Source organism: Podarcis muralis, chromosome W (assembly GCF_964188315.1).
Source record: "Podarcis muralis chromosome W, rPodMur119.hap1.1, whole genome shotgun sequence".
NCBI lineage: Eukaryota > Metazoa > Chordata > Lepidosauria > Squamata > Lacertidae > Podarcis > Podarcis muralis.
This window is the reverse complement of record NC_135674.1, coordinates 24,251,920-24,277,572: the sequence shown is the minus strand read 5'-3', so window position 1 is coordinate 24,277,572 and position 25,653 is coordinate 24,251,920. Positions and strand designations below refer to the sequence as shown.

At 42.7% G+C, this 25,653-nt stretch overlaps 1 long non-coding RNA gene across 1 annotated transcript in view; it reads left to right on the top strand.

Moving 5' to 3' along the window:
- Positions 1-996, top strand: part of LOC144326270 (uncharacterized) — a 188,092-nt gene extending 187,096 nt beyond the window's left edge. The window contains exon 2 of the long non-coding RNA XR_013391464.1: positions 821-996. This is a non-coding gene — a long non-coding RNA (uncharacterized LOC144326270). The remainder of the gene's footprint in view (positions 1-820) is intronic.
- The last annotated feature ends 24,657 nt before the right edge of the window (positions 997-25,653 follow it).

Here is a 25,653-nt window from a genome sequence, read left to right as displayed (position 1 = left end):
ATTCTGTATAGCACATTCTTAAAAAAGGAAAAAAAGGAAAAAGGAGGGGGGGGGGAGAAAAGACTGAAAGGGAAGAAAGGTTTCCTCTGTTCCCCTCCACTCTTCCAAAAGAATTCCGAGCTGAGGTGCAGAGCTCTTTCCTCCCTTGTGACCTCCCCACCCTCCTCCTCCTCCCTTCCACATAACTGGCTGTGTCACCTTGCCTGCCAATCATACCTCCCTTTGAAATGAAGCAGAGTTCCATCCCTGTTTGTGCCAGTTCTGGAGTCTAAAAGCCGAGGACCTAAATCAGCCAAAGGAAAATGACACCCTTCCTACTGTGGGAATGTTCTGGGGTGCAGGAGAGGATATATTGACTAATTATATCCTTATCCAACTTGTGATAACAAGTTCCCAAAATATCAGCAGAGTTTATAGACATTCCCCTTTAAGTGTGCAACGGTAACGTGTGCACAGGTTCGCTAGAACCTCTATAATAAGAGAGCATCCTTAGATGTTTCCTCATCAAAGGAAAATGGCAGAGAGAGAGAGTGGCTGCCTGCCCTGTGCTTTTGTCATTACCTGCACAGGTGAGGCCACACCCACCGCTGGTCACATGCGGAGGAAGTCCGTCCCCAGGAAGTTTACCTGCTTGCTGGACAGACATCCCTCCCCATGTTCTAGCATGTACACTCTAGGAATGTTGTCATTGACTGCTCCTGTGTTTACATCCCACATACCCCTTCTCAGGCAATACAACATACACAAAACATAAACAACTTTATTCAACCACCCAGAGTCCCAGCTTGACACGTAGATTCTGGAAACTCTCTCTTGGTAGGTGTAATGGGATGATGAGCTGCTTGTGCGTAAAATGCAAGTCCCTCAGAGTTTGGTCAAGTCCTCAAACCTCTGCCTACGACGGAGCCCCTCCAGCATGGCTCCGTCAGTTGCTAGCAGAATCCGAAAGTGGTCTCTTACGGAATCTCTTCCAGCATAAAAGCTCCTTAACGGAAACACGTCTTCTGGACTCTCGGCGCGACAGTTTCCGGCGAGGAGTGGGTGTCCCTATAGGAGGTCTTGAAACCTCCCCACTGTTTTCGCTGGAAGTGTCTCTGAGCCATCCCTCCGGCTCACTTTCCCCTGGAGCCCCTCCTCTCCCCCTGCTGGTTCCCTCTTCAGCTGTTAAGTCTGTCTCAACCTCAGGGAGCCCTTCCACCTCCTGTCCTTCCGATGGCAGTTCCCTGACAGTAGGGGTTTCGTTAGGATGTCAGCAGTCATCTCTTGGGTGCTGCAGTAGGATAGCTCTACAAGTCTATCCTGGATCATCTGGCGTATGTAGTGGTATTTGAAACAGGTCCATCACCAAACATGAAAATGTGACCACTTGTTGATTTATAGTCAGCATTAGCCCCAGCCCAATCCGCGTCAGTATACCCAACCAACTTAGGGTCTCTGACGGCTGGTAACCTTAATTTACAATTCATGGTACCCTTCAAATATCGCAACACCCTCTTTACACCTGCCCAATCATGCTCAGTGGGAGAATTCACTTTTCTGCTAAGAATCCCCACAGCATTAGCTAAGTCAGGTCTACATGTGGTAACTAAATACAAAAGTTTACCAATCGCCGACCTGTAGTCATTGTTGTCTGGCAACTGCTTCGAATCCTGCTGATTCTTCAGGAAGTCAGTGGCCATCAGTGTAGCAACTGGATGTGCGTCTTGCATCTGCATGTGCTCAACTAGCTCGTGGATCTTCTGTCTTTGGCTGAGAAGAAATGAGCCGTCCTCTTCTCTTTCCACCTGGATCCCGAGGTAGTACTGGACATCTCCTAGCTCCTTGACCTCCACCTCTTTGCTAAGGTGTTTTACTATCTGTGTATAGTCTTTCTCACTTGCTGTGGCAATAATCAGGTCATCAACAAATGCTAGGATATATGAGAATTGTCCATTATTTGACTTACTGCACAAGCACTTGTCAGCGTCGCCTTGCTTGTACCCAAGTTGCGTCAGCATTTTATGCAACTTCTGGTTCCAGGCTCTAGCAGCCTGTTTAAGTCCATAAAGTCCTTTCGGGAGTTTGCACACTAGATGTGCCTCATGTGGTTTCACAAAACCTTTGGGCTGTTTCATATAAATTTCCTCTGAAATCTGCCCATGTAGAAAAGCGGTAGCAATGTCAATGTGTTTCACCCTCATTTTCTTGGAGGCTGCAATGCTTAAGAGCATTCTTACGCTGCTGTACCTCACAGTTGGCGCAAAAACTTCATCATAGTCTTCACCAAAACGCTGTGAAAATCCCTGTGCTACAAGTCTAGCTTTGTAGCGCTGCACTTCTCCTTCTGACCCCTTCTTAACCTTGAAAACCCATTTACTGCCAATGGCCTTCTTGCCGGGAGGCAGCTCAGTGAGTGTCCAGGTCTTGTTCTGATGCGGTGCATCCATCTCCTCCTGCGCGGCCTTCCTCCAGAGACTGGCTTCTGCAGCTGGCATCTCCTGTATCTCTTCTCAAGTGGAAGGTTCCTGTGGAAACGCCGACCCTGCAAAGTAGGACAACCGTAGTGGTGGGACACCTTTGTTGGTTCTGGATGAGATCCTGACCTCTGGTTCTGCGACCGCATCAGCTTCCTCATCCTCCTCCAACGCAGGCATGTCCCCATCTGAGTCCTCATCTTCGTCTCTGGTGCCGCCAGGGTTCTGGTACTCTGCGTCTTCTGGTGCGTCGCCTGTAGCGGGCGCTGTAACACTCGAAGGCAGATTATTACTTTGTGGGGTCTCAAAAGGGAAATATACAAACTCTTGAGTCCTTTCTGACTCATCGGAAGAGTCCACAACAGTGTTCTTAGTGTCTACTTTTCCATATTCATCAAAATAAACCACATGGTATGCATTTGTCTTACCAGTTTGTAAGTCCATAATTCTGTATCCTTTGCCTCCAGAAGCATATCCCACAAGGATACCTGCTTTTGCCCTGGAGTCAAGCTTGTGTCTGTGTTCCTTGGGCACGTGGAAGTAACACGGACTTCCAAACACACGTATGTGCGACAGATTGGGAGCTTTCCCATGCCAAAGTTCAAATGGTGTGCGTTCTGCCTCTTTGGTTGGCAGTCTATTCTGCAAATAGACCGACGTGTACACTCCTTCGGCCCACAGCTTCTGTGGCAAACATGCATCCTTTAGCATGCACCTTGTCATGTCCATAATGGACCTAAACTTTCTCTCAGCTATGGCATTCTGCTGTGGTGTGTAAGGAATTGTGGTTACGTGTGCAATTCCTTCCTTGGCCAGGAGAGCCTGCATTTCATTTGAGCAGTACTCACCTCCATTGTCGCTCATTAACACAGCTGGAGCTCTCTGGAATTTATTCTTGACCATGGCAATGTATTCCTGGAGCTTGTCCACTGTCTCACTCTTCTCTTTGAGGAAATATACAACACAAAATCTTGAAAAGTCATCCAGAAATATTAAAATGTATCTATTCTTTCCCAGTGAGGGAACATTCATGGGTCCACATATGTCAGTGTGCACTATGTCAAGCACTTTGTTTCCGGAGGCGGCGCCAGCAGTAATGGCGGTCTTCCTCTAATAGTGAGGGAGAAGCTCCGCAGAAATCGGGTCTGTCCGCTACGGCGCAGCGGAGACCCTGTCAAAAACCGCAGGCGGGAGAAGCCTGCGGCCGTGGGACTCGGCGGGTGCCAAAAGCGCCCCCCCAAGTGGCAGAGGGACCCCATGAGGGGTTCCGAAGCGGAGCGGGGGTGGCGCGGCACTGAGAGTCGATCGCTACTTCTGTGGAGTGAAGCCACTGCAGCTCTTGCCAGAGAGCGCTGTCCTTTCTTCTTTGAAATTCGACTTGGAAACTACAACCCGTGAGTAAGATCTTCAAACTTGGGAAAGATCAAAGGATTAAAAGACATGTTCCTTTGATCAGAACAAAGAACTTGAATTTGGCTCTGAACCGGGGAAGATGTAAAAAGGAAGTCCGTCTTCCGGTCTTGTAGATAGGATTAAAGCAAAGACTATTGGAACTGAGAACTGTGAAAGTTGAATCTAAAAGGACTTAATTTTAATGTCAGAACTAAGAACTCCCCTTCAGAGTGGGGGGGGGGGGAGAAGAAAATACCTTTTTAAAGGGAAAAAAGCAGGAGGAAAAAAGAGACCACCACTTAATCCCTGATATTGGTCTGCCAGAAAATTGTAAAGAATTGCACCATTTAGAGACTTTGTAACTTTAAGTGTTTAATCTGTATTTGAACTGGACTGAAAGACCCCCTTTTTGCAACAGTTACTTTGTTAGGGGGAAGTTGGAAAGTTAAAAAGTTAAAAGAGATACTGCTGCCTTTAGACAAAGTTACTTTGAAAAGAACATTGTTGCCATTGTGCTCCCCTAGAGGAGGACTGGGGAATTTCCATTGCAGCTGGTTTGGATTTTTATAACAAAACAAGTCAAGTGGTGAGAACGACCTTGGGACTCTAAGATAAAGTTATGGATCAGGATAAACCCCAGGAAAAAGTTCAAAGGATAAAAACTAGGCAGCAGCAATGAAGACAGTCGATAGTAGCTCCATCTCTCCCAGAGAAAGAGGATACTGGGCAACCAGGAACGAAGGGAGTAGGCCCTGATGAGACATTAAATGCATCACTGGACAAAATATTTGGAGCTTTGGAAAAATTGCCAGCTAAAATTGATTTAAATACGACAACCATTAGCTCCAACACTCAGGCTATCGACCGGCTGCTCCAGGAATCTAAAGAGACAAGGAAAATTGCTGAAGAAGTGAAAGAGAAGGTGACAGAGGTAGAGGGAAAGATACTCCCAATAAACAAGCAATTGGAGGAGCACAAGGCCCAACTATCTCTAATTGAATTAAAAGATAAACAGAATAACCTAAGAATCAGGGCGGTTCCGGACGTGGAAGGAGGTGACCTGTGTGAATCCCTTACACAGGAATTTGAGGGCTTTTGGGGCCTAGAGCCAGATAAGGACTTCAAGATAGTGTCTGCCTTCAGGATAGGTAAAGGGGGAAGAAAAAACAAAGTGAGAGACTGTTTGATTTCGCTTAGATCTAAAGAAGAGAGAGATAAAATATTGGGCCATCATTACAAGAACCCACTGGAGATAGCAGACGTGAGAATTGAGATCTTCAAAGATATCCCAAAACACCTACTGGATTTAAGAGCAAACTACGGTGACTTAGTGCAACTGTTGAGAAGAAACAACATTATTTTCAGGTGGGAATTTCCCCAGGGTCTGTCCTTTTTTTTTCTTTTTTTAAAAATTGATTTTAATTCGTTTTACTACATCAAACATTAAAACAAACGAAAGAAACATACATAACACATACACACAAAAAAGAAATACATAAAAAAGAGAAATAATAATAAAGAAAACAAAAGAAAAAACATCTCCTAACATAAGATACCAACAAATTAGGTTACATTTACTAAATAACACACAACACTAATTGACTTCCCTTCATCTCGGTTTCAGAATATATTATATGATTTTTTATCTGCAGTTTCTTTTCCTTAAAAAACTCTTTACATCACAAGTGTTATGTCACACCTACTGTGATTTTTAGATTTTTTACCTCTGTTTCCATGTATGTCATAAATTTATTCCATTCTTTGTTAAACTTTATGTCTTTTTGATTTCTTATTTTCTGTGTCATTTTTGCCAATTCTAAATAATCAAATAGTTTGGATTGCCACTCGTTTATAGTTGGGATTTTTGATGTCTTCCAATTCTGCGCTATTAGAGTTCTAGAAGCCACTGTCGCGTACTGAAAGAGTGTTTGATCTTCTTTTTCGATTTCCTCTCCTATTATCCCCAGCAAAAAGGCTTCGGTTTTGTTTGTAAAGGTATATTTAAAGATTTTTTTTAGTTCATTGTAAATAGATTCCCAGAATTTTTTGATAGGCTCACACAACCACCACATATGATAAAAATCGCCCTCCTTGATCTTACACTTCCAACATAATTTATCACCAGTTTTATATATTTTTTCCAATTTCACGGGCGTTACGTACCACCTGTACATCATTTTATACATATTTTCCCTGAGTGTTGTGCATGCCGAGAATCTCATACCTTTGTTCCATAATGTCTTCCATTTGTCAAACTCTATATTATGTCCGAAGTCCATTGCCCATCTCACCATTACCTCCTTTACTTCTTCATCCTTGGTGTCCCATTCAAGTAACAGGCTGTACATTTTCGATAGGAGTTTTGTTTTATTTTCTAATATTTCAATCTGGAATCTAGATTTTTTCTCACTTATCCCATTCTTTTTATCTTCAGTCCATATGGAATTAATTTGGTGAAATTGGATCCATCCTGTCAATTTGTTCTTTATTTCTTCATAAGGCCTAATCCTCCAACCAGTCTCTGTTTTTACTAGCAAGTCTTCATAGGTCCATCTTTCTCCTTCGATGTTTGTTTTTTTTATTGTCAGGATATCAATTGGCGATAGCCACCAAGGGGTCTTCTGTTCCAATAATTTTTTGTTTCTTTCCCACACTTCCAGCAGTGGTCCTCTAAAAATGTGGTTAGAAAAACCTTTATGAACCTTTCCCTTGTTACGCCATAGGTAAGCGTGCCAACCAAATCTTATATTAAATCCTTCTAGATCTAACAAGTCTTTATTTTTAATAACAATCCAATCTTTGACCCAACAAAGACACGAGGCTTCGTAATACAACTTTAAATTTGGAACTGCGAATCCTCCCCTATCTCTTTGATCTGTAAGTAATTTGAATCTAATTCTGGGCCTTTTCCCTTGCCAGATAAATTTAGAGAGTATTTTCTGCCAATCTTTGAATACTGAGGTTCCCCTGATTGTCGGTATATTTTGGAATAGGAATAACAGTTTCGGTAGTAAACTCATTTTAATCGCCGCCATTCTGCCCGACCAAGAAAGTTTTATTCTATTCCAAGTATCTAAGTCCTTCCTTATTTCTTTCCATGTGGTTATGTAATTATCTTCCATCAAATTTATATTCTTCATCGTTAACCAGATTCCAAGGTATTTTGCTTTTTTAGTTACTTTAATACCAGTTTGAGATTCAAGATGGTTTTTTACCTCCTCTTTCACATTTTTAGTCATCATTTTAGTTTTTGTTCTATTTAATTTAAAACCAGATAGTTTTCCAAATTCTTCTAACAAATCTAACACCTTACTAACACTCTCTTTTGGATCTTCCAAAGACAACATAAGATCGTCAGCATATGCTTTCAATTTGTATTCTTTCATTCCAATTTTTATTCCGCGTATCTCTGGGGTTTTCCTTATCTTATTTGTAATTATCTCTAACATCATGATAAACAGAAGAGGTGACAGAGGGCACCCCTGCCTTGTACCTCTCGAAATTTCAAAGGGTTCTGTTAAGTTATTATTAATAATTAATTTAGCACTTTGTTGTGAGTAAATTGCTTTTATTCCTTCAAGGAATGTGCCCTCTATCCCTGTCTTTTCCAAACATTTTATAAGAAAACGCCAGGATACATTGTCAAAAGCCTTTTCGGCGTCAATGAACATTAAAGCTGCGGGGATTTCATTTTTGCATTCTAAGTATTCAATAATGTTTATTGTATGTCTTATGTTGTCTTTTATTTGCCTATTAGGTAAAAAACCAGCCTGATCGGTATGGATGAGATTAACTAAACACTTTTTAAGTCGGGTCGCCATTACGTCTGCGAAGATCTTATAATCATTATTCAATAATGAAATCGGTCTATAGTTCTTAATAATCAGTCTATCCGAGTCAGGTTTCGGTATCAACGTAATGTATGCTTCTTTCCAGGACGCTGGTGTTCTTCCTCCTCCTAGAATCTCATTCATTACTTCACATAGCACCGGTGTTATAAGTTCTTCTAGGACTTTATAGTACTTGGCCGACAAACCATCTGGGCCTGGGGCTTTCCCCAGTTTCATCCTCTTTATCGCCTCTTGTATTTCCTCTGCTTTTATGGGTTTATTTAATAAACTTCTTTCCTCTTCCGATATGCTGTTAATTCTGTTTTCTTCTAAATATTTTTCTATTTCTATGGCATCTTCTTCTTCTCTTTTATATAGATTTTCATAGAATTTGAGGAAGCTCTTTTTTATTTCATTAGGGTCCTCCAAGATTTGTTCTTCTACTTTTATTTTATTAATAACATTTTGTTTTTTCCTTTTTCTCAGTTGCCACGCCAGAAACTTTCCAGTTTTGTTTGCCGATTCGAAATTTTTTTGTTTCATTAACTTAATTCCCCATTCTACCTCTTGATTTATTAATGTTGAATATTGTGCTTGTAGTATCTTGTACAGTTGCTTGTTCCCTTCATCACTCGGTTTTTCTATCAAGTTCTTTTCACATTCTCTCAATTGGGTAATTAAATCTTCTTTTTTTTGTTCTCTTACCTTTCTTCTTTGACTATTTTGTTGTATCAGAAAACCTCTTAGCACTGCCTTACTGGCATCCCAAACTATGTCCATATTTGTCTCCTTATTGATATTTAAATCAAAATAGTCTTTTAAGGTGGTTTTAGCCTTTTCAATCACTTCTTCTTTTTCAAATAAATAATCGTTCATTCTCCATCTGTACATACCCTGGGTTTTCCAATTTAAGTGTAATATTATTGGGTTGTGATCAGATAGTGTTCTAGGTAGTATCTCACATTTCGACACTCTTATTGTTAATTCTCTTGATACCCATATCTGGTCCAACCTGCTCCAACTCTGGTGCGGCTCTGAGAAGTGAGTAAATTGTTTTGTCATGGGGTTTTTGTATCTCCATACATCTATTAAGTCTAAATTTTCCTCGAGGTCATTAAACGATCTCGGAAGTTTCCCTTGATTTAAATTCTTCCTCTTCGAGCTTCTGTCTTGTTCTGGTTTCGGCACTCCATTTAAATCTCCAAGTAGGACCAATTTATTATTCTCTAGATTTAATAAGACTTGTTCCAATTTTTTGAAAAACTCCATCTTGTTTGTATTTGGCGCATAGACCGTCACCACGTTGAGTTTTTCTCCCTGATAGTTGATTTGCACTCCTAAGATTCTTCCTTCCTCGTCCTTACATATTAATTTAGGTTCTAATTTCTCTTTCACATAAATTACTACCCCTCTTTTTTTCTTAGAATCTGAATTAATGAATTCTATTCTCAACTTTTTATTTATTAAAATATGTTTGTGTTTTTTGGCAACATGTGTTTCTTGGCAACAGATCACATCAATATTTTTTTTCTTTATAATTTTCTCAAATTTATTTCTCTTGGACTTTTCATTAAAGCCGTTTACATTCCACGACAAAAACTTAAGGGTCATTTCAACTAACAACACTCTATCCTAGTTTCTGATTTAAATTCTGGTACTTCTGTTTCCAATAGTCTCCACCTCTTCCCCCTCCTCTTCCTCCCCTGATCCTGTATCCTCCGCCTCCTCCTCTGTCCCCTCTCCCCTCTCCTCCGGTCCCTCGACCCCTTTTCCTCCTCTCCCTCTTCTTTCCCCTCTCTCCTCCTCCAGGTCTTTCTTCTTCCCTACCCAGGTCCTTTTCATATCTTCTCAAAAACTTTCCGGCTTCTTGTGTGTCTGTCAGTTTGAACTTTTTATTCTTGTAAAAAAAGGAAATCCCTTCTGGGAATTCCCATTTGTACTGTATTGTATTTCTCTTCAGGACACTTGTTAATTGTCTGTATCCTTCCCTTTTGCGAAGAATCCTGATTGGAATTTCTTTAAAGATGATAATTGGACAACCTCCAATCATTAGCTTTCTTTTATAGCTTGTTCTTAGTATAGTGTTCTTCATTTCCATTGAATTAAATATTACTAAGCAGTCACCAGGGATTTTTTTTTATTTAATTTGTTGTGATTTCCCTCTTATTCTGAACACACTTTCTATCGTGTGTGCTACTTGTTCTTCTTTTATTTCTAACCATTTTGCAAGTTCTTTAACCATTTTTTCTCTTATATCTTCATTTACTTCTTCTACAACTCCTCTGAATTTTAAATTAAGTTGTTTCTGACGAAGTTCTGTCATGGCTAAATTGTCCCATAATTGATCTTGCATTTTATTTAAATCTTTTACTTCTTCCTTTAATTTTTCTGTTTCTTTTTTTTTATCTCTCAGATCTTTTGGGGTTTTTTTATTGGTTTCTTCAATTATTTTTGACTTGGCTGTCAAGTCTTGTACCTTTCTAGAGAGTTCTCCTACAGCACTTTCTATTTTCTTATCTATCTGTTCCTGTATTTCTCCTAATTTGTTTTCCATATGTAATTCATTTTGCTTAAATTCCTCTTTAATCTTTAGCCATAAAATGTCTAAATCTCTAATTTCCTCTTGTCGGGATACCTTTCTCTCTCCTGGTGTCCCTCCTACTTTTTTCCCATTTCCCCCCAACATTTTATGGGTTAATTCTCAATAGTTGACTTTACTTTTTGCTCTCTCCCCTAGGGGGCTCACAATCTTTCCTTTACCCTTTCTGTAATTTCAACACCTTTATTTATATATTCTTATATCGTTTTCTTATGTCACTTTGTTTCCCTTATTGACATATCCTCTTTAATTTCCATCCAACCTATATTCCCCAAAGGAAAAGAGAGATCTTTCAATGGCTTATTCAAAATTATCCAATCCCACTAGCTTTACCAATAACCTTTTGTTGTCATATATTTAAGTAGTGTTAATATATTAGTATAGCTGTTTCAACAACATAAGGAGAGAAAAACAGAACAAAAGGCAAGAATCAAAAATAATAATCTCTTTTGCAGTTCAGAAAAAATGGTTCAGTCTCTGCACTCTTCAGCCACTTGTCGGCCTAATCCGTTTCACAGAAAATATGTCAGGCTTTCATTGTTTTCTATTACCTCAAATTTTAAGTTTATTAGTTCACTTTATAGTCCTAAAAAAGATGTAGATATTTCAAGGAGTTCCCAATGGTTATGTCAAATAGTATCCAACTTTTCAGAGTCTGAAGTTATTCAACATGTCATTTACTTCTCTCAATTATTTAAGTTTAGTTGGTTATTCATCTCAAGATGTAAAAAGACGTCTTGGTTTAAATGCTAGTCCTGCTCAGGTTGGTGGAATCAGGTTAAATTTTCCTCAGGGCTGAGGGTAGGGAAAATAGGTTGTTAGTTATGTTAATTATAATGGAAAGCGGAGGAGAAAGGAGAATATAAGGCAGGGAAGCGAAACAGATAAATGGAGATTAGAAAAGAGAAAAGACAGGGGCGAAATAGCCAGATAATTCTCTAGTTTAAAACAGGGTGTAAATATCATAGATAACATAAGGGGAACATGGGAGGAAAGAGAGAGAGTGGGAAGAGAAAAGAAGCCAGAGGTTTATGAGCAGGTCATAAATGCAGCCTCCGCTGGAAATTCCAGAGTTCAAGGGGTCCTAGGGTTCTTCGGATTAAAGTTCAAATAAACAGTCGTAAAATAAATCCCAGAAACGTCGATAAGTTTCCAAAGTTAGGGGAAGTTAGAAAAAGTTCTTTCTCCGAATATTTCTTTAATTTCTTTGGGTTGTATTTCCAGCTGTCCTTTTAAGCAGTTCTAAGAGGCTCCGTTTTAAATGGCTCTATGAAGTTTCCTTGCTTGTTCTTTTTTTTTTTTTTTTTGTCTGCCTCCCCCAAAAAGAGCAAAGAGTGTTTCATAACGATGGGATGTTTCAAATTCTTTTAATTCCCCACAATAAATCCCGAGACGTTTACTTTGTATTCACTCAGTCAGGCAAAGAGATACATTCCTTCCTCCACCTTGCGACTTTGTAGCCTGCGCCATTTTAATCCTCTACCGAGGTGAACTCCTAAATTAAATCGTCTAACATCCGACGTTCTCTTAGTGTATTTTTAAATTTTGTAGCATTAAATGAGTCTACTCACACTAAGGGTTCCGTTCTTACAGTTTTGGAGGTTCGTCGCATTCTTCAGTGGGAGTCAGAGGCATCGTAATACAGGGTCGTTGCTTTCCCTTTTGTGCTTGCGGTTTCGCTGCCTCGAGATCTTCCCGGAAAAAAACCCCCGAAAAAACAGCTGACCGCTTCCACACGGCTGGGTATCTCTCCCCCAAGGGTCTCCCCCTTGAGATTTTTGGGGGGCGCAGTGCCTTTGCGACACCCCCAAGCCCCTGTATTACTCGGAAAACTCCTCCGGAGATTTTCCTCACTCCCTGTCTGTTCGCGACGGAAACCAGAAGCCCCCAGGGTCTGTCCTTTAACCATAAAGGGAAAAAAGTTAAGATACGATCAGAGGAAGATAAAGTGAGATTTCTGAATTACCACGAGGAAGATCTACAGAAAGAGTTGGGGAACCCACAACCAAGTTTGGGAAAAACAGGGAAAACAACACCACCAACCGACCAAGAACAATTGAGGGGAGCAGTTGGAGGGACTTCAGAATAACCTACAATGTCTCTGCAAGCACTAAGTTGGAACATACGGGGTCTGAACTCCCCTGACAAGAGGAAAAGAATATTTCATTTGTTAAAAAAAAAAAATTGGACTTGATTTGTTTGCAAGAAACACATGTAATTAGAACACACAGGAAAGTACTGATTAATAAAAGACTGGGCCAAGAATTTATTTCATCAGATAAAGTTAAGAAGAGAGGAGTGGTGATTTATGCGAAAGAAAATTTATCTCCAAAATTTGTCTTCAAAGATGAACAAGGAAGATTTGTGGCAATTGAAATACAGGCCCAAGGAGAGAAGATCTTGATAGTAGGAGTGTATGCACCAAATGAGGGGAAGTCAGAATTTTTTAAGAAACTGCATGAGACGTTGCTAGACCTTATGGATTACAACATTATTATGCTCGGAGACATGAATGGTGTGGTATCGACAAATATGGATAAGTCAGACAGACAAGTAATAACAAAAGATGGAAGACTACCGAAATCTTTTTTTGAAATGACAGACAATATGGACCTAATTGATACTTGGAGAACAAAGAACCCACTGAGTAAAGAGGGGACTTTCTTTTCTGAAGCCAAAAAGACCTGGACAAGAATTGACCAAATCTGGATAACTAGAGGAATGGCTCCGAAGATTCAAAAGGCGGAAATCTGCCCTAAAACCTGCTCTGACCATAATCCTGTGAAACTGACAATGAAACTAACACCGGCTGGCTCCTTCAGATGGAAGATGAATGACACCTTGTTTAGAGATCCAGAAATTACCAGGAAGGCCCAAAAACCTGTGAAAGACTATTTCGAGATTAACTTGGAAACACCAGTGGAAAAAAGGGTAATCTGGGACGCAAGTAAAGCTGTTATGAGAGGATTCCTGATTCAGCAGAATGCAATTAAAAAGAGAACTCAAGAAGAGATAAAGGGAAAGATTTTGGGAAAAATAAAAGAAGGAGAGAAGAAGCTTAGAGCCAAACCAAAGTCGCAGGAAATATTGAGAGAGATTACGTTATATCAAGTACAGTATATGAAAATAATAAATCAGGAGATAGAATGGAAAATTAAACAGATGAGACAGAAGACTTTTGAATCAGCTAATAAATGTGGGAAATTGTTGGCATGGCAATTGAAGAAAAGACATAAGCTAAACACTGTGACTAACTTGGAAGTGAATGGAAGGAATATACAAAACCCACAGGAGATCAACAACAAATGTTTATTCGGCTATTAAGCCCATCATGAAGCACATGAAGCACAGGAGATCAGAAATTGCTTCCAGAGATATTTTAAGCAACTTTACACACAAGGGCCACAGATAGAGACAAAAATTGACCAATTTCTGGAAACCAATGGATTACAAAAAATCTCTCAGGAAAATAAATTATTGTTAAACTCTAAAATATCAGAACAAGAAGTGGAAGGTGCCATTCAGTCTATGCAATTGGGAAAATCTCCAGGACCTGATGGACTAACCTCCAAATACTACAGAACTTTGAAGGACTATTTAATTCAACCGCTAAAGGAGGTGTGCAATGAAATTTTGGAGGGGAAAAAGGCGCCGGAGTCGTGGAAAGAGGCCTTCATCACGCTCATACCTAAAACTGAGTCTGAGAAGACACAACTTAAGAACTACCATTCCATATCCTTGCTTAATGTGGATTACAAAATTTTTGCTGATATCTTGGCTAAAAGATTTAAAAAGGTTTTAAATGAAATGATACATAAAGATCAGGCTGGCTTTCTCCCTGGTAGACATTTATCTGATAATATGAGAAATGTAATTAACATTTTGGAAAAGCTACAAGTGAATATTAACACAAAAGCGGTTTTGATATTTGTGGACGCGGAGAAAGCCTTCGACAACATTTCTTGGAATTTTATGAAGAAAAATCTGCAGGGGATAGGGGTTGGACAAAATTTTGAAAATGGTATAGATGCGATTTACTCTGAACAGAAGGCGAAACTTATAGTAAAGACTCTCCTCCCTGAAAGAGAGGGGAGTGGTTGTGGACGGGAGCCCGAACACCGCTCCTAGCAGGGGGCGTTGCCCCCTGCCTCCAGCTCACCTGGCTGGCACTCACGCCCCCCCCCCCCGGTGGCCGTCCAACCAGGTGCCATGGGGGGGGCTTGTCCAGCAGCCTTTATGCTGCAGTGCCAGCCTCTCCCCGGCCTCGTTTCTCTTTTCACCAGGCCGCCCATTTCGCTCCCGCTTAGCCAGGTTGTCAGCGGGCCTCAAGCATAGAGTAAGACTTATCAAGTCGGTCAAGGCGGATTTTGAGATGGGGATCAGATTTCTGGAACACTACAACGGAGTCTCCCTATGGCTGGAAATCCTTAATTTGACCTCTGATTTCCAGGTCCACTCCAATGCGCGTGCCCGCCTAGCCAGGCTGTCAGTTGGTCTTAAGACACCCGCACAACAGGGTCCGCCTCCCCAGGTCGGTCAAGGCAGATCTGGAGGTGTGGACGACTTGTCTGGAGATCTACAATGGGGTATCTCTATGGCAGGATGTCGTGAATCTGTCATCAGACTTCCAGGTCCAATCGGACGCGGCTGGGTCCTTCGGCTTTGGCTTGTGCTTCAAGGGGCGCTGGTATGCACTACGATGGCCGACGGCATGGCAAGGTCAGGCCATCACGTGGGATCTCACCTTTCTTGAGTTCTTTCCAATAGTGGTGGCCGTTCACATCTGGACGGAAGATTTTCGAGATCACCACGTGTGCTTCAGGACCGACAACCTGGCGGTCGTGAACATTCTAGCCAGGCAGTCATCTCGGTCTGAGAGGATCTCCTCCCTTCTGCGGGCGTTCGTCCTCCGGTGCCTTGAGTACAACATAATATTTTCAGCCAAATTCGTACCCAGAGCCAATAATGACATAGCCGATGCCTTGTCTCGATTTCAGATACCTCGCTTCCGGTTGCTTGCACCTGGAGCACAACTGTTGCCCGAACCCTTTCCGGAGCACCTGTGGAATGTGGGAGACGCAAAGTGATACAGGGAGTATTGGCATCCGTGGCACCCTCCACTCTCAGGTCCTACAAGAAGGCCTGGTGTGATTTCCTTGGTTTCAGGTCTGGGTTATCTGGGCTCTGACATGACGTACCTCCTACCACTGACGATGTCTTGCAGTACCTTTCCCATCTCGATGATCTGGGACGTGCTCCTAAAACCTTAAAGATTCACGTAGCCGCCATCAGCTTCTTTTCAAAAGCTACATTTGCTCATGACCCGGGTAGCGACTTCTTGATCCGTAGAGCCATTGAGGGTTGGGGCAGGTTACAACCTCACAGGGCCGAGGGCCGTAAGCCGATTTCTTACGGGTTGTTATCACAGATACGCATAAAACTCAGGTCAATTTGCGGGTCCAGGTTCGAAGCACGTCTCTTTTCCGCAGCATACGCTATCGCCTTTTTGGCATGCTTAGAGTTGGTGAGGTGGTTTGAAGTTAGTGCACGAGGTTCAACACGCGGCCTCCTGTGCGAGGACGTGCAGTATCCGATTCTAACGTGACAGTGTGTATACGTCAGTCCAAGACTGATCAGGCTGGTAAGGGTGTCCTAGTTAAGCTCACGGCGTCGGCACAGAAGGGCCCATGCCCGGTGGAGGACACTAGGCGGTACCTCTACCTCAGACCGCCCGGCCCGGGTCCGTTTCTGGTCCATGAGGATGGGTCACCCTTGTTGAGGCACCAATTCACCAGAGTACTTCGCAAGGCTATTAAGGCTTGTGGTCTATCCTCCCAGGAGTACGCTGCGCACTCATTTAGGATTGGCGCCGCAACCACGGCCACGCACCTGGGGCTACCGGCGGACAGGATCAAAGAAATGGGCCGGTGGAAATCCAATGCTTATAAGTCTAATATGTGACCTGCAGCTTTACCCTACTTATCTGCCTTTTCTTTTCTGTATTTTACCCCCAGCTATGCTCAGGAGAAGCGTGTGGATTTGCGGCCATAGTATAGTTCATTGGGCCCCCGTACGAGCGGTGAGCTGCGGCCTTGCACACAATCTTGGCCTTCCACATGGTGTTCGAGTTTCCTGGTTTTCGAGAAGAGGCATGCGTTGGGAGGAGCTTATGCCATTGCTGTGGGAGATAGTAGCCAAGTTCGGCCCTCCCGACATCCTTGTAATTCATTTGGGGGAGAATGACCTCGCTAACAGAAGGAGTGTGGACTTGTTGTGGAGCATAAAAAGAGACTTGAATGCATTTGCAGCCTTGTGTCCCAGAACAACGGTGTTCTGGTCCTCCTTCTTGAAAAGAACTGTTTGGCGCAGTGCGCAAAGCTGTATGGCCATTGAAAGAACCAAGAAACTCATAAATCGGGCGGTAGCCCGTTGGGTGCGCTTTATGTATGGCCGAGTCATTTATCATGACCGTATCCGGATCGGCGACCAAGCTTTATACCGGAATGACGGCGTCCACTTATCGGATCTGGGGAACAACATTTAGTTAGCTAGTGTCAGCAAAAGCATCTGGGATTGGTTGCAGCTTTGAAGGTATTGGCGGCGAGCCTTTAGCTCGGGTGGCGGTTAGGCATTGGAATAATGTGTTGTGGTGTGTCGAAGTGCTAGGTGTGGCCATCGCCTATGCCTTCAATTTCTAGGGGTATTCCGTTAATGGAATCTGGCGGTCGTGTATTCCGTCCGAAGCCTGCTTGGTGGGAGGCCATGGCACGACCCTCGGTGACATCAGGGGTGAGCCTATAGTTGGATTAGCATCAACAGGTGATGAACCCCTGGTGAATAAACCCACTTGTTTCGCGATCCAATGCCTAAGCCAATACCTTTTCATTGCTGTAATCAATAAAGTTGTGGCCTTTTCTAGCCCATTAACCTTATATCACGTGTCCCTGTGTCTTCATTTTACTTCGCGGGGGTCGGGTCATAGAATCATAGAATCATAGAATCATAGAATCATAGAATCATAGAATCATAGAATCATAGAATCATAGAATCATAGAATCATAGAATCATAGAGTTGGAAGAGACCACAAGGGCCATCGAGTCCAACCCCCTGCCAAGCAGGAAACACCATCAGAGCACTCCTGACATATGGTTGTCAAGCCTCTGCTTAAAGACCTCCAAAGAAGGAGACTCCACCACACTCCTTGGCAGCAAATTCCACTGTCGAACAGCTCTTACTGTCAGGAAGTTCTTCCTAATGTTTAGGTGGAATCTTCTTTCTTGTAGTTTGGATCCATTGCTCCGTGTCCGCTTCTCTGGAGCAGCAGAAAACAACCTTTCTCCCTCCTCTATGTGACATCCTTTTATATATTTGAACATGGCTATCATATCACCCCTTAACCTCCTCTTCTCCAGGCTAAACATGCCCAGCTCCCTTAGCCGTTCCTCATAAGGCATCATTTCCAGGCCTTTGACCATTTTGGGTGCCCTCCTCTGGACACGTTCCAGTTTGTCAGTGTCCTTCTTGAACTGTGGTGCCCAGAACTGGACACAGTACTCCAGGTGAGGTCTGACCAGAGCAGAATACAGTGGCACTATTACTTCCCTTGATCTAGATGCTATACTCCTATTGATGAGGCCCAGAATTGCATTGGCTTTTTTAGCTGCCGCGTCACACTGTTGGCTCATGTCAAGTTTGTGGTCAACCAAGACTCCTAGATCCTTTTCACATGTACTGCTCTCAAGCCAGGTGTCACCCATCTTGTATTTGTGCCTCTCATTTTTTTTGCCCAAGTGCAATACTTTACATTTCTCCCTGTTAAAATTCATCTTGTTTGTTTTGGCCCAGTTCTCTAATCTGTCAAGGTCGTTTTGAAGTGTGATCCTGTCCTCTGGGGTGTTAGCCACCCCTCCCAGTTTGGTGTCATCTGCAAATTTGATCAGGATGCCCTTGAGTCCATCATCCAAGTCGTTGATAAAGATGTTGAATAAGACCGGGCCCAAGACAGAACCCTGTGGCACCCCACTAGTCACTCTTCTCCAGGATGAAGAGGAACCATTGATGAGCACCCTTTGGGTTCGGTCAGTCAGCCAGTTACAAATCCACTGAGTGGTAGCATAGTCAAGACCGCATTTTACCAGCTTCTTTACAAGAATATCATGGGGCACCTTGTCAAATGCCTTGCTGAAATCAAGGTAGACTACATCCACTGTGTTCCCTTCATCTACCAGGCTTGTAATTCTGTCAAAAAACGAGATCAGGTTAGTCCTCGAACCACAAACAACATGGTGACAGACAAATTTAAAATTGAGAAAGGGACACGACAAGGCTGCCCAATTTCCCCATTGCTCTTTATCTCGGTCCTGGAGGTTTTGTTAAATATGATCAGAAGGGACCAGCTGATTCAGGGTATTCAGGTTGGAGCTAAACAATATAAACTTAAAGCCTTTGCAGATGATTTGGTTTTGACATTACAAGAGCCAATACCCAGTACCAAGAGGGCTTTAGAATTAATTCAGGAGTTTGGCCAGGTGGCAGGCTTTAAGTTAAACAAGTTAAAAACTAAGGTTTTGGAGAAAAATTTGACGCCGATTGAGAGAGAGAGGTTTCAGAATGAGACAGATCTGACATTGGTAAAGAAGGTAAAATACTTGGGGGTGAATATGACTGCTAAGAATGCAAATCTATTTAAAGATAATTATGAGAAATGTTGGTCAGAAGTGAAGAAGGATTTAGAGATTTGGTCTAATTTAAAGCTTTCCTTGCTAGGTCGGATTGCTGTCATCAAGATGAATGTATTGCCGAGAATGTTGTTTCTCTTCCAATCATTACAGATTATTGATAAAATGGACTGTTTCAAGAGGTGGCAGAGATATTTCTAGATTTGTCTGGCAGGGCAAAAAGCCCAGGATAAAATTTAAAATACTGACTGATGTTAAGGATAGAGGGGGGTTTGCCCTGCCGGACTTTAAACTTTACTATGAATCAGCAGCATTTTGCTGGTTGAAGGAATGGCTACTTCTTGAGAACACTGACATCCTAGATCTTGAAGGTTATGATAATGTATTTGGGTGGCATGCATATTTGTGGTATGACAAGGTTAAAGCACACAAAGCATTTAAAAACCATATTGTCAGGAAAGCACTATATAATGTCTGGACAAGATACAAAGATTTCTTGGAGAATAAAACTCCAAGGTGGCTATCACCTATGGAAGCGAAAGCCATGAAAAAACTCAATATGGAGGGAAAATGGCCAAAGTATTGTGAAATTTTAGAACAGGAAGGTGACAAGCTGAAATTGCAGAGTTATGAGAAGCTTAAAGGGAAGGTGCGAGACTGGTTACACTACTTTCAAATAAGAGAGGTTTATAATCAGGACAAAAAAGCCAGTGTGGTGTAGTGGTTAAGAGCGGTAGACTCCTAATCTGGGGAACCGGGTTCGCGTCTCCGCTCCTCCACATGCAGCTGCTGGGTGACCTTGGGCCAGTCACACTTCTCTGAAGTCTCTCAGCCCCACTCACCTCACAGAGTGTTTGTTGTGGGGGAGGAAGGGAAAGGAGAATGTTAGCCGCTTTGAGACTCCTTAAAGGGAGTGAAAGGCGGGATATCAAATCCAAACTCTTCTTCTTCTTCTTCTTTCAGGTGGAAAAGTCAAAGTTGGAAACAGAATTGTTAGAACCCAATGCTAAAATATTATCAAGAATGTATAATTTGCTGTTGAAATGGAATACGGAGGAAGAAACGGTAAAATCTGCTATGATTAAATGGGCACAAGATATAGGACATAATATTATGTTTGCTGACTGGGAGCAGTTGTGGACCACCGGGATTAAATTTACGGCATGTAATGCCTTGAGAGAGAATATTATGAAAATGATGTATAGGTGGTACATGACTCCAGTCAAGCTAGCGAAAATCTATCATCTGCCCGATAACAAATGTTGGAAGTGTAAAAAAACTGAAGGGACATTCTTTCATCTTTGGTGGACGTGCCCGAGGATTAAAGCATTCTGGGAAATGATTTATAATGAATTGAAAAAGATATTTAAGTACACTTTTGTGAAGAAACCAGAGGCCTTCCTCCTGGGCATAGTTGGCCAATTGGTGTTAAAGAAGGATAGAACTTTCTTTATGTATGCTACAGCAGCAGCAAGAATACTCATCGCAAAGCATTGGAAGACACAAGATCTACCCACCTTGGAAGAATGGCAGACCCAAGTAATTGAGTATATGGAAATGGCGGAGATGACTGGCAGAATCCGAGACCAGGGAGAAGAGTCGGTGGAAGAAGATTGGAGGAAATTTAAAATTTATTTACAGAAGTATCATAAAATGTATGAATGCTGATGACATTGAAATGAAATGAAGGGGTTCTAGTAACAAGATAGATTAAAATTGGAAGTTATAAAGTAAAAAGATAAGTAAGGACAATGATATGAATTTGCTGAAAGAACTGTTAAAAAGGGATACAAAAAAGGGAGGCGTGAGGAAGTCAGGAAAGTAAGTTAATCAAAAGATAAGAAATTGGGAAAGAGTGATTTGTGTTTTTATATTTGATATTTTTGTGTGTGTACTGAGTTTACTTTTTTTCTTGTTTTTTTCTTTTTCTTTTTTTGTCTATGCTAGGTTAATTGCTTGTATTTGTGTATTGTGAGATTTTGTGCTGTTATTGTGTTTTATTGTTTGTTTATGTGTTTTAAAACTTAATAAAATATCATTATTTAAAAAAAAGCACTTTGTTGCTTCTTTGTTCTGCACAACGTGGAAATGAAGGTTTTACAGCCTTCTCAGTAATACAGCTTATGCACTTTGTTGGAGCTTTGTTGCTCTGCTTTACCTGCAAACCTCTTACAAGATCTCTTTTCTGTAGATCCAGAATGATGTTGGTGTCCCTGTGTCCAAGCCTTCTGTGCCACAGGTCCATATCTGCCTCATCCTTCTGGCTGGAATGTGCCGCTTTTGCAGACTGGTTCTCTGAAAGATCAAGCTCACATACACCATTTATTAGCTTTGCTTGAGCAAACACTTTGCCATTTTTAGTCACTTTGCATTCTCCGTTTCCAAATGTGATCTGGAAACCTTTCTTGTCCAAAGTGGACACGCTGATTAAATTGCAGCTCAGCTCTGGAACATACAAAACTCTAGAGATTGTGTTCTCAATGCATTCATTGTTTATATTGCATTTCAGACTCATGGAACCTGCACCTTTTGCTTTAACAATGTTGCCATCTGCAATCTCAATTTCAGATCCTTCTTCATCCTCTTATCTCATTAAAATAGTCCTTTTTATGACAAAAATGGGAGGATGCACCTGAATCCAAAATCCATTTATTACGTTTATTTTCACGATTCTGGACAGTTAAATTCCTTTCTTGCAGTAGCCATGTGCATTCAAATTTCCCCTTCTTTTCTCCTTTTGGCTGAAAGGGGTGGGGTTTCTTTGTTTTAGGAGCTCTGCGGTTCTTTGCAATGTGTCCTTCTTTGTTACAATTGAAGCAAATCACTTTCTTATGCATCTCTTTCGACTGTGTAAATTGCCTAGATGCATAACCACTGTCCATGCTTCTAGCATTTCTCACTGGAGATTCAGCTCTATCTCTGCATTCTTCTTTTAAATAACCAATCAAGTCTTTAAAAGTCAGACCTTGTCTATGGTCCATCAAACTTACAAATGCGCTAAAACGTGGTCCAAGTGATGATAACAAAAATGCTATCTTTGTATCTTCATCAAAAGCTTTGGGAGTCAGATCAATTCTTTGAATAATCTCAGTAAACTTGTTGATGTGTTCTGTGAATTCCTCTTTTGAATTCATCCTCAAACACACCAAGTTTCTGAAGCAGTTTATGCTAGATTCTCCATACACGCGCTCAATATCTCTTAAGATTTGAGATGCATCATCTGTACTATTTATTAATGATAGCTGCTCATCACGAAGTCCACTCAAAATTATGTGTCTAGCTTCGCTGTTCATGCGTTTCCAAGCACTTATCTTGGCTAAATCTCCCTCAGACGATCCCGTAGGTTGAGGGTCTAAAGCTTCCAAAATGTGCTTATAATCTAAACATGCTATCAAGCGCTGCTTCCAGTGTATGGAATTGTGTTCATTCAGCACAGGCATTCCTAGCTTTGCATCACTATCAAAAGCTGCTCTAGCCATCTTAAAATCCAAAATTTGAAAATTCTTCAAAATTTCAAAATTTCGCAAAATTTTAAAATCAAAATCTCAAAGATCTCAAAATACAAAACAATTCTTCACTGCCTTGGGTCACTGTGAACTCTGAGGGAAGGGGGGGGGGTTGCTTAATCCCCACTGCACAATGGAACAAAGGACCATGTGCTTACCAGGAAGTTAACTCAGAAAAATACTACTCAACTCAAAATCACAATCCAATGCAATCCTTCAAAAATACGCAAAAATATGCAATACTGGGGCCACTAACCCTTTGTGGGAATGTTCAGGGGTGCAGGAGAGGATATATTGACTAATTATATCCTTATCCAACTTGTGCTAACAAGTTCCCAAAATATCAGCAGAGTTTATAGACATTCCCCTTTAGGTTCGCAACGGTAACGTGTGCACAGGTTCGCTAGAACCTCTATAATAATTACTCTGGTAATTTCCCCTTTTGTTCCCTCTTAAAATACAAGACACGACACAGTCTTTATAAAAGTATAAAAGAGTTTACTCACGTTCTGTTCACAATGTGATCCCAGAAGGCAGACAGGCTTAAAAAGGTAAAATACATTTAGAATCTATCTTGTAGCAAGATAGACCTTATCTCCTCTCTTGGCTGGGAGCCAAGAGAGCATCCTTAGATGTTTCCTCATTGAAGGAAAATGGCAGAGAGAGAGAGTGGCTGCCTGCCCTGTGCTTTTGTCATTACCTGCACAGGTGAGGCCACACCCACCTCTGGTCACATGCGGAGGAAGTCCGTCCCCAGGAAGTTTACCTGCTTGCTGGACAGACATCCCTCCCCATGTTCTAACATGTACACTCTAGGAATGTTGTCATTGACTGCTCCTGTGTTTACATCCCACACCTACCCACGCAAAAATGCAACTTTCATTGGTCTGTTTGCTACTGGACGTGGGTTTGTTTTTTTCTTTTGGTTTAAGAAGCGAAGCAATAGCTCATTTGCTTGCGAGTGTGGGAGTCTGCAATTCTTGGTGTTCCAGGGCTTTTTGCAAGTTGGAGTTGCCTCCAGTCCAGCCCGGATGTAAGAACAGTCCTTCTGGATTAGACCAATGGATGATCTAGTCCAGCACCTTGTTCCCCATAGTTGCCCAGCAGAGGCTCACAACAAGCCCATAAGCAGGACCTGAGTGCAATGGCCCTCTCCCACTCATATTCCCAAGCAGGGCCGGACCTCTGATGAGCCAGAGTGAGGCAGCTGCCTCAGGCGGCCGATGCTGAGGTGAGGGGATTGAGCTGGGAGTGGCCTGTGGCCTGGCCTGTACCCCTACGTTAGCTGACTGCTCTCAAGTGCAGGGAAAGCTCCTGTCCTTTCCAAAGTACTTGGAAGAAGATTCAACAGTCAATCCAATTGGCTTCGGTACAGGAAAGATTTTGGGGTGTTTTACTGTTTTGGATGTTTCAATTTGCTGGGAGCGCCCAGAATGGCTGGGGCAACCCAGTCCGATGGACAGCATAGAAATCTCAAGGTTGAATTTGTCTGATTTCCTTTCAGAGCCATTCAAGTTGGTACTTTTCAGCACCTAGGGGTGTAGTGGCATCTGGACCATGGACCTCTCAGCTGGTGACTTGTGGGAGTCAGTCTGCAGCTCACCACACCTCAGCCAGTGGGATGTATCACCAGAGATTACAGAACCCCAGCCGAGTCTTCAGAGATGTCCTGCTCTCAGCAGAGCAGCTTCTTCCAGAGCAGTGGCGGAGCAAGGTGGGGGTCATCCTGGGGAGGGGACACATTCACTGTAGGCTTGGGAAGCTGGGGGTCGTGGGTGGGCGCTCCCGGCTGGAGGAGGCAGGCAGGGGAGAGGACGGGAAGGAGGCAGGTGAGCAAAGAACGGAGGGGGGCAGGAAGGGGAGAGGAAGGAAGCGGGATCGGTGGGTGCGCCTTTCATTCTGCCTGGAAGACCAGCGCCTACAGCTGGACTATCAAGTGGATTGAAAGGGTCACTTTGGGGGCAGCGCTGCAAATGCAGAAGGGATCTTGGCCGGTTTCTAAAAAGGGAAAGTGAGTTTCCCTCTGACAAACGCTTTCTGCCTCCCCTCTGCAAAGCTCCACATGTTTCCGCCCCACCCTGTCCTCAGCCAACCCCCCACTTAGAAGCCACTCTTGGGTTACTGACTTCTGTGTGCTTGTGTATCTGTGTCTCCCGTGTGGGGTTCCTCTCTGCGTAAAGTCTTCAAGCTGTGCCTGTGTGCGCCTGACAAATCGGCCCCATTGCCTTTCTCTCGTCAAAATTTATCTTTCCCCCCACCTCCAGTCTCCGTTGTTGTGGGTCCTGGCTGAGAGGAAAAACAGAAGACGGGGGGCCATCGGTCAGGGATAGTCTACTTGAGATTCCTGCATTGCCCCAGGGGGTTGGCTTGATGACCCTCAGGGGTCCCTTCCAACTCCACTCTTCTCTGGTGCAGGCTTGTGCAGAGTTTTAGGTACAAGTTGGGTGCAAGGGGTGCAGCCCATCTTATGCACCGCCGGCTCGGGAAGAAGTCCCACTGATCATGATGAGACTTGCAGGCGAGTAGATTGCTGCTGTGCAGGCCTGCTGTTGAAATCAATGTTTTCCTTTTCAGAGCATGGTGGAATCCCCATGACTAAAACCTCCCCTTCCGTAGTTTCTGTCAGGAGTTCAGCCTACACTCGAGTAGCACCCTGGCAGAGACATGTGCCCGACTGGCATGTTCCCTCCCTCCTGGTCGATCGTTTGGGAGCTTCATAAGCTTGCTTCAGCCCGAACATCACAGCGACCGATGCCAAGCGACACCGGCACACTTAGGGATCCGCAGAGTTTGTGGATCATGCGTGACAGACCTCAGCAACTCAGCATTTTGGCTAATCGACTTTATTTACATGTAAACACACACACGGAGCATTGCAACATGGCTCCCTCTCTCTCTAGCATCAGACAGCAAAGAGAAAAAGAACAAAGGACAATAGTCCCACTTCACGGAACACAGGGACACAAACATCCTGTCGCCGTCACTTCCCACTCTGTGGAGTCAAAACATAGACAACAATCCCATGACTGCAATCATGGAGCTGGAATTCTCACACTTTCAAGCACTACCACAGGTTCCGCAGAATATCTGTACTGCATGGTTTAGTGTGGCAGCACCTGCCCTTTGGAACTCCCCGCCTCTTGCAACAAAGCACGTGCCTTTGCTAGACTCTTTTCAGGCACCTGCTAAAAGCA